Here is a 10154-nt window from a genome sequence, read left to right as displayed (position 1 = left end):
CGTGAGTTAAAAGTTCATTCAAAAGCTTGTTTGAAACTTGAGAAGTCTTGGTCGCGCGGACTGTCCGGCCCTTGGGGGCGGACCGTCCGCGATCCTCCAGAGGGTCCGAGGTTTGACCATTTGTATTGACTCTGTGTTCTTTTGCACTGCGGACCGTCCGGGCCTTAGGGCCGGACCGTCCGCAGTCCTGACCAAAGGAAGGTGGCTTCGGGTCAGTCCCTGAATTATAGGCGGACGGTCCGCCTGTGAGGCGCGGACGGTCCGCACGTGTCTAACTCGTTTTTGGACAGGGACTGTGTGTTTTTATTGATTTGTACTACGGACGGTCCGGGGGACCAGTCCGGACAGTACTGTCTCTGGTCGCGGACGGTCCGGGATTTATAGCCGGACGGTCCGCGTGTGTTAACTCCGTTTGGTCCGAGGCTGGGGTGTTTGAAATTGCCAGGTCGCGGACGGTCCGACCTTGAAGGGCGGACTGTCCGGACCCACCTTTTGAGTCAACTCTGACATGTTCCAACGGTCATTATAGCCGTTATGGTGTACGGCGGACCGTCCGGCCCTAGGGCGCGGACGGTCCGCGCGTGCGCAGAACTGCCCTCTTTTGCACATAACGGTTGGTTTTAGATGGGGGACTATAAATAGAAGGGTAGCTCGTGTGTGAGACTTCTCTTGGCCATTCCTTGCACACATTGAGCTCATTTGTGATCCTCCAACTCACTCTCTCACACTCTTTGCTTGAGGTTGCATTCTAGTGAGAGATTGAGGGTTCCTAGTGCATTTGCATCATTTGGTGATTCTTGAGGCACTAGGTGGTACACCGAGCAAGCGTCGTTGGCTTGTTACTCTTGGAGGTTGCCGCCTCCTAGACGGCTCGGGTGATAGTCTCCGACGAGCTCTCCAAGAAGATTGTGGAGAAGCCGCGGTGTTGATTGTGAGGGGTTCGCGCCTACCTCGCCGGAGCGGCAAAGGTGACATTAGTGGAATCGAGGTATTGAGTGATTTCTTGTCCACTTGGCTCAAAGATCAAGTCGTGTCTTGATAGAGGAGCAAGTGAGAGCTTGAAGTCCACCTCAACGTGGATTAGGGGTGATCGGCAAATCACCGATACCACGGGATAAATTTCGGTGTCTATTCCTTCTAGCATTACTTATTGCCTTGCAATTGATTAGTGTTTTGCTTATTGTTCTTCAAGTATTCAATCTCCGTAGTTGTCTTTCATACATTGTTTACTTATTGACACTAGTAAATTTATTCCCCTTGTTGTATTGATTAAATTTACTTAGTATTGTTGTTTTTAGTCAAAACCGTCTATTCACCCCCCCTCTAGCCGGTGCCCTAGATCCTACAAACAGGCGCAATTGTGGCTCGCGGCAGACAGACAGTGCTTACAGGGCATGCAAAAAATATGCGACTCAGGGATGGCGGTCTGACTCAACGGGAGCGATTCGATTAATAGAGAGCGCGACATAGCAATCACATGACGCAGCCAAGTTCGAACGGCACAAATATTGCGTCGTGTTGCCAGGGCACAGTCAATATTCAGCTAATGTCATAACTCAGTCGATTACTAACGCAACCTGATCGGCGTGTCCGAGTACCCACTATACAATTTAATCGCTCGACGTGAGTCCAAAATCTCAACATAATATAAATATTTAGAGCGATTTAAGTATGCACAATAAAGCCTTCATATGTATTTTAATTTTCTGCTAAGTATCTACTACAAGAAATAAAAGCAGAAAACAAACACAATAAATAATTAATGCGTAAACATAACACATCATGTGTAAAAGGCAATTTTTCATATTTAAGCATACATTTTTCTACTAATTATTTACTCCGAGAAATAATTGATTAAAGTAGAAATTGTAACATAAAACATTATTTATTCTACTTGTTATTTGCAACAAGAAATAAATAGAATAAAAACATGAAGCATGCATACCAATTAAAATTATACAAAAGTTAATTAATTCAACGTGAATTTATGAAAAAAAACTGTAAACTGCATTAAACAACTTGATTTGTTTCATCGGACATGCACGGTAGCTTTGACCGACCTCTTTTTTTAAATAGTTAAAAGTGTGCATGGGGCACATCAAAGCAACTTGACACTTTTTGTATATGATGGCATCCGCATGCGGAAAGTATTGTTTGCATGCACACAACCGCTTTAATCACGTATTTGGTGAGTTTTTTTTTAAAGTTGCACAACCCTCTCAACTGCAAGCCGCTTTGATCGGGAGCACATGCATGCATGCAACCCTCCACTACATTTTTCTTCCGCACCTACAAACGGACATGCAAACAACACATGTACAAACAGTGGCGGAGCACGACCCAAAAATAAGGTTTGGCAATAGTAAAGACACGTCTTACAGTAAAACAAAAGTTTAGTAAAAAACATCATTAAGAAGTACCTTAGATGAAGAACCCTCTGTAGATTATATGCCAAATCAACAATTTAACAAAATATAAGCTGTCAAACAAAGAGAAAGCATAAATTAGCATTAAAATAAAGAGCTAAATTTAATACAACAAAAGCAATAAGCCCTATCCTTTACCAAACTATATTCCAACCAATTATATTGCTAAAACAATCTTTTTGAAAGCAAGCAGGGCAGCAGGCTAGCAACTAGCAAGCAGCAAAAGCACGCTAGGGAAGAAGCCGTCTAGCAACTAGCAAGCAGGCTTGCAAGCAGCAACGCAAGCAGCTAAACCAAGCAAGCAGCCGAAGCAGGCTAGCAAACAGCAAACTAAGGGGGTGTTTGGTTGCCCCTGCTAAAGTTTAGCCCGGGTCACATCAAGCGTTTGACTTTCAAATAGGAGTATGAAATATAGACCCAACCAACTGGACTAGATTCGTCTCGTCTTTTAATCTTCGGCTGAGAAATTAGTTTTATAATCCGACTACATTTAATACCCGAAACGGAGGTTTAAACATTCGATGTGACAGGGGCTAAATTTTAGTTTGGGGTAACCAAACACCCCCTAAGCAAAGCAAGCAGCCAAGCAGTGGCGGAGTGGCGGTCTGACGGAGCATGGCCAAGCAGCAGGCTAGCAAGCGTCAAGCGAGGCTGCGACCTGCGAGGCGGTGGCTCGGTAAGGCGCGGGTGCGCGGCCGTATTCGGAATGGAGGCAGTCTCGGATGTAGCGACGAGCAGGCGGCCGGGCGGGAGCGGTCGGCCGTCTTGTGCGCGTGCCGGCGGCTGTGCCTGTTGTGCGGCTACGGAGGGAAGAAGTGAGGCTACGGCTGCTGGGCTGAATACCTATTTTACTGGGCCAAAAAGTTTTGCTCTTTTACTGGGCCAAAAAATTGAGGTATGGCGCGGGCCATACTTGGCCATAACGGGTCCTCCGCCCCTGTGTACAAAGCGGCAGTCAATCCACTTGCTGCCTCAGCACTATTTGACCGGGTTAAGTACATGGGAGTGCGATGATTTTTTTTCTTTGGCCGTGGTACTGGCTGGTCAACAGGACGCAACAGGAGAGAGGGGACCGCCGCCCAGGTGCATGTGCAGCAGGCAAGTGCCTCTGCGCAGATGTGACTGTCGGCGGGCGGTGAGGTCCTAGCGTGCTCGGCCTCTAGCGCGGGTGCACAGCGCGGCCCCAGCGCAACACGCATATTTCTGTATGCGAGATCCATTCAGTAGCGAGCGGCACATCCGTTCGGTAGAGCGGGGGGCAAAATCGACACGATCGCGTGTAGAGGAAGCGTCGTGCCCTGCGCTCACGTTGAAGACCTAGAGCGGGCGAGCCGGATCTTCACTGCTGCGGGCAGAGGTGGACCAGTGGAGGAGAGAGAGGCGCGCAACGTGCGACCAGGAGAGTCGATGCCGATTTACTTTCTAGGTAATTTATCGACGAAAAATTATACCGTTCGATTGCGTAGAGGAGTAATCGAAGACTGTCGCGTAGGACAGTTCGGCTAGGCCGGAGACCTGCCGGCTTGACGGAGAGTTGATGCAGATTTGATCCCGCAGCAACGTCGAGGTAGAGCATGCTGATAACGTATTGAGAACTACGTTACCACGGATCACCAGATCCGCTCCCTTCCCTCCCGTCAGCAGTAGAGGCGCAAGAAGATGTAGAGAACCCGTCTCCCTTCCCATAAGCACGATAGAGGAAACACACGAGACACTGGATAAAGGGTTGGGCCTCTAGCCTCTTTCTGATCTATATTCCATATGAGGGGTACAGGTTCTATATACAGAGACGTGATAGCCCTCAGGGCTATATTCGGTATTTGCCCACATAACCCTTCATTAGGGTTTCTCAACATGACCAACCAAACAACACCATCAATAGCTATGGCAGCTGCAGTGTAGTGGCGCCATGAGGTGGCCGGAAACCAAACGTTCCCTTAGCATGTATTAATGCTGTTGTCCGGACATAAAAACCGAACATTGTAACCGAAAAAAATTGAAACCGAAACCGAAAAATCAGAATTAGTCAAACGTAGTATTCTTCGGTTACCATTCTTCAGAAATCGAAATTTAGTTCGACTTTCGGTTTTTAGTTCCATTTAAACAAAAAAAACGAATTGTTAGCCCACAAACTCAGAATTCTATTTCAGTCCAAATGTGCATCTAGCACCTTCATCCCGCACATGGGCTGCTCGTAGCCTTCTCACGCCAGGTCAGCTGTGGCTTGCTGCTTGCATCCTTCTCGTGGCCCACGGCTGCCGGCCCAGGACTTCAGGAGGTAGGCAGATAGCCCTCAATCCCGTCCATTATTTTCAAATCGCCTGATCGTCTGATCAATGTCACTGGGCGATCAGACGATTAGTCACGATTAGGCGACAATCAGGACAATTAGTCATCCCTGATCGTCCCCTGGTCATCCTATATATTTCCATGACATATATAGCACTATATATCTCTACTGCTCTATAAGGTTGTACTGTAGGCGTCCACAACTGAGTGGCGTACGGTTCTGCCCCCGCTCTACTCCGCGATTCTCCCAGCCAATACGCGCAGATCTCGTCTCCTCCGCGGCTCCGCCATCAACGGAAGGTGGCCGAGGATCTCCTCCCCTCTCCTCCGCGATCCCCGTCATTGGTGCCGCCATCAACGCCCCCCTCGCGCCCTCCATTACCTCTGCTCCACGATCTGCCACCTCATTCGGTTTCGCTGAGCTCGTTCCCTCCGAACGCGTACCCGTCGCGACAGTTTTCGCCCCCACCGCGCCCAAGCTCACCGTCGTCGTGCACCGCGCCTCCTCCCCTCACCCAACGTCGGGGCCGCCGGCCACAAGCGCGCGCTCGCCCTGCCTCCTGCGCCTCCACCAGCTGACCTGGCTCCAGATCTGGACCCCGAGTTCGAGTCCTCGCTCGAGGCCATGGTGCTACTGCAGCGCTCCATCGCGGCAGTGGGAGCTACCCTTCAAGGTGGATGAGATGCTTAGCAAGGCCATGGTGGTGGTGGCATGGTCGACCGTATCGGCACGGCAGCATCGGATGAGCGGCCGCCGGCGGGATGCTAGGCGGAAGAGCGTCACCATCAGCCCGGAGCTGTCGCAGAGCCAGAACCGCATCTACCTCCATGACACCGTCAGTAAGGACCTCTTCTCTAGGAAGATCCGGGGCCAGAGTCGATGATGGAGTCCGAGAGGGCACCATCTCTCCTCCCTCGCTCGCCGGCCAATGGAACCGCCCACCCCTGCCATCCGCGCCCGGTCATGAGGAGGAGGAACATCGGGCCTGGGCGACACGAGCACCTCGTGGCCCGGGTGCGCGACGACGAGGGACCCGCTCTGCTCCAACCAGGTACTCGCGTCATCCCAGGCGCATCCCTCAGGCTGTGGTGTGCGGATCCAATCCTATCTTCCCCAGCCCGTGCAGCCCCGTCGTACCCACGCCCGCGGTTGCCGTTCGACAATCTCGCCCGCGAGATGCGTTGCGGTCTCCCCTAACCCAAGCGAGGCATGGCGACACGGAGCTAGAAGGGCGCTGCTGCAGGGTCGCCCTTGGTGAGAGGGTGGGGGCCAGGAGATCTGTTTTTGATGGGGGAGCCAGCGCAGGCGAATGGCTACCGGGGCGGAGGTAGCGGTCGTGGAAGAAACGATAGTGGGGGCGTCGACTGATGAGGCGGCGCATGCCACGGCCGGTGGCGGGGAGGATGCATTGCAGATGGAGGCTGGCTGTACCTGTTCCGATCCAACCTATTTGGGATGCAGTACTCGCGCAAGCGCTACTTCGTGCTCGAGGACGCCGCGCTTCGCTGCTTCAAGTCTGTGCCATCCTCCAAGGGCGAGGTACCCTATTGCCACCACTGAATAACTACAGGCCCCCTCCAATCTTGTTTCGTTGTTTTCCCTGATCCGTAATTTGATTTTAGTTGTTTTTTGTGCTCCGTGATTTGATTTTGGATAGTGAAGATAAACTGATGCATAATCCAGCACTTGATCCGAGGCCAGCTTCTGTCGAGCGACTGATGCACCGACATATCTGTATCTGAGTCCTTAACATCCTGTAATGGTTTTTACCATTGTTTTCTATTCTTGTGCTATTGAATTGCATCTCTATATTTTTCTTTGTAGTATCTGATGGCGAAACCTCGAAACAATCTTAGAACAGGTTCTAAATTGTATTACGTTCTTTTCAAATTGATAACGTGGTGATGAAAGATCGGGTCATGCTGACTTGTAGTTCAATATGGCCAGCAGCTCCAGCAGGGTGAGAAAGATCGTCATCAGGTTCTAAAGGATTTCTCAAAGTTGCTTGATGATCAGGTAATGCTATTAAATAGAAATATGTGCAAAGTCATTAGTTCAAACTCCCTGATCTGCTTTAACTTGCAGACTTTAGCTTCTCTCTAGATATTTGCCCTGAATTGTTTCTCTAGGACAGCAGTGGCTACCTATAAAAAAACAGGACGCTGCTCCGGAAGCTCTCCTTGGTTGACCTAGCGGGCCTCTCCTTGGTCGGTGCAATGGATACGGCTTCTCTGTATGTGGGGATCCCGTGTATGTGTGTGTGTGATAGATTGGCGTCATCGACCTGTATAACTGTGTTGATTTTTTATCTCCCTTCTTCCACAGGTGACATCCCCTTCCACAGCGGCTGCAATGTTGGGCTTATGGATGAGGGAATAGTGGCTGCAATGGCTTATCCTATTATCCATGCGACTTGTGAGTGAGTACAGGTGTTTAATCACTACTTCGAGGAGCTCGAAGAGGAGTCGCTGAGAGATAACTTTGTTGTTGTGGTAAGCAAATTTCAAGTAGTTCTGTTTGATGTGCGGCTACTGGGACTTGACAGAATAGGGTGCCATTTTGTGCTTACAGTATGAGTTGCTTGATGAGATGATGAATTTTGGGTACCCACAATATATAGTGGTGCGGAAGCCCAACACCAAGGGCTCCTAGGACGGGCGGCGGCCGCCGCAAGAGGTTACAGGTCAGCTGATACAATCCTGGATCTGTTTTTGCACTTTTTTCACTGATACAATCCTGCTACTTTTTAGTTGCATAAATTATAGTTTACAGTTCAATATACATATTAGTGACCTGCAAGCAGTAAAAATCACAATATTAGAAGATAGGAGTAGGGATCCTGGCATCACATATTACTACTACAGTTTAAGTTTTTTGCAACATTATAGGCACATCTACTGAAGACAAGCAGCTCTTATTTACTGCTACAGTTTAATTCTGGGATGTATTCACAATTCTGAACCTTCCAACTTTTCGATAGATGTCTACTTAGAATTTAAGTTACGGGCGGCGACCGCCGCAAGAGGTTATAGGTCAGCTGATACAATCCTGGATCTGTTTTTGCACTTTTTTCACTGATACAATCCTGCTACTTTTTAGTTGCATAAATTACAGTTTACAGTTCAATGTACATATTAGTGACCTGCAAGCAGTAAAAATCACAATATTAGAAGATAGGAGTAGGGATCCTGGCATCACATATTACTACTACAGTTTAAGTTTTTTGCAACATTATAGCCACATCTACTGAAGACAAGCAGCTCTTATTTACTGCTACAGTTTAATTCTGGGATGTATTCACAATTCTGAACCTTCCAACTTTTCGGTAGATGTCTACTTAGAATTTAAGTTTTGAGGATCTTATTTACTAGATTAAACTTCAGCAATAGACATTAATTTAGAATACCCAATTTATTGCAATCTACTTATCTGTCGCATAACTCTTTTTTAGTGTCTAGCTTATATACCTCTGCTCGTGCAGACAAGATATTGCTAAAGGAGGTGCTCGCACGGAGGAGGACCTCAATGTGGTGGGCATACTTTGCAGGTTGAATAGTTTCTAACCTTATTAAAGTCTCATTCTTGTAACATGAAAGTCATATATAGTTTTCTGAATGGGACATATTTTAACTAAACGAAACAATGTTTAACACACAAATTACTTGTTTAGAGCCTCCTCTCGTTCATAAAGATTGTCCACGTTTCTGAGCAAACTACTGTAATTTCAGATTTCTCCACTAATTTATGCAGAGAAACTATCAAAATAAGATCTTGTCAGCTCGTTAGTTTTGTGGAGCTTCTCTCGTTTTGCTAATGGTTAGTGATTTGTTTTTGGTTTGTGATAAGTCGGATGAGATGATCTTCGAGGCCACGGTGCGATCCGAGCAGGTTGGTGCGTAGGCACTCTAGACAATACAAATTCATCTCGTTTCTGGCGATTGTTTCTGATTTTGGCGTTCAGCAAGCTGTTATAGGGATTTTTCTAAACCGTGAGTGTGTTAGGAACCTTGACCATGAAATTCAATGTTTACATATACGTATTTCAAAATGTAGCCATCTTCACACATGTCGCAAACATCCTGTGTGCATATCAATGCTATCTTACTCCATGAACAAAGGCATCTTTCCATTGAAATATATTTACACATATATATGGTTTCTACAGTTCTTTGATTTTAATGGTTACCCATGTCCTATGAGAAGGAACCCTTCAGATCACTTCTTGATGACGATAAATAAATATTTCGAGGTGTTTATATTATGTGCTAAATCAAGGTCATTCTTTGTTCCTTGCTTGTATGTTTTCCTATGCTTTCAATAGGAACTTGAGGAAGCATCCACCCTTTTGGTACCAAGTGCGACAAAATTCATACAAACTTCAGTAGATTCTTTAATGGATCGAAGAAGTTTACCTAAAAATATATCAGTTATATTTTCCCCACCAAATTACAATGTTCTGGAATGACTTCTCTACACTTTTATGTAGGGTTACCATCTATTTCACACTTCATTCCTTTTACACTAGACTATTTTGTGCTATACGAGATGCTGAATGATCAAATAGCTAGCAAGGGGAAGAGCAATCGAGGAAGGAAGGCAAAGGATTCACCTAGGAGAAGCAAAATAGCATCCATAGTTTGCCTAGAATGTTAGAGTACTGGAATTCAAGTCAGCGGAGATGAACTTGAGAAGCCAAGCATTTATTTATCTGAGGTTTGGTGCACATATTCAATCTTCTCATGTCAGTCCCTGATTTTTCATCCAGGCAACTTTTTTTTTTCAATTTACTTTAGTGTAAAACAATTGTGCACCTGAATTGGTTGGATATTGGCACTTGCATATGTTTCGTTTTAATATGAAAGCAATCGAAGCTCACAAAGCTTGGCTGAAGAGTCCTGAAATGCTTGAAAATTGTTCCATTGGGCTTCATTTCCCTCGAAACATGTGGAGAATTATGAGGTAGTTTCAGAGGCACACTATTCATAATGTTCTGTTAATACAACTCACACCGTCTTCATTTCCCTTTGTAGAAGAAGTTGATGCCACTGAAGTCGCTTCCCAGATGTTCATCCCATGTTCTGTATGCCACCACGCCAACCTGATTTCTTGGTACTATTGTTTACTTGTTCTAATTCCCACGTTCTGAATCTGAAGTTCAAAGATGTCTCCAAACAACTAGAAGACATGGACGTAAGCAACTAACGATCTTTGTGAAAATATTATTTTTATTGGAGATATTCAGTGCAAAGCCCACTCACCAAATAATCGTGATGTATTCTTCTTTCTCCCATCTTGTTAGTTTGTTAGTCTATGCAATCTGCATCAAATAACCTTTTGTGATTTTTTGTTCTTCAGTTGATGTATACAGAGACATAAGTGTTACACTAATGTTGATTATTGTTCCATCTTTGTAAGCCAATCTTGCACCACAACATTTG

General features: G+C 46.5%; 1 non-coding gene across 1 annotated transcript; it reads left to right on the top strand.

The window, feature by feature from the left end:
- The first annotated feature begins 6366 nt into the window (after window positions 1–6366).
- Window positions 6367–6464, top strand: LOC111590054 (small nucleolar RNA snoR31). The gene has a single exon (XR_004852344.1). It is a non-coding gene; the product is annotated as a small nucleolar RNA snoR31 (small nucleolar RNA).
- The last annotated feature ends 3690 nt before the right edge of the window (window positions 6465–10154 follow it).

Source organism: Zea mays, chromosome 8 (assembly GCF_902167145.1).
Source record: "Zea mays cultivar B73 chromosome 8, Zm-B73-REFERENCE-NAM-5.0, whole genome shotgun sequence".
In the NCBI taxonomy this organism is placed as follows: Eukaryota; Viridiplantae; Streptophyta; class Magnoliopsida; order Poales; family Poaceae; genus Zea; species Zea mays.
This window is presented reverse-complemented; position numbering and strand designations above follow the sequence as displayed.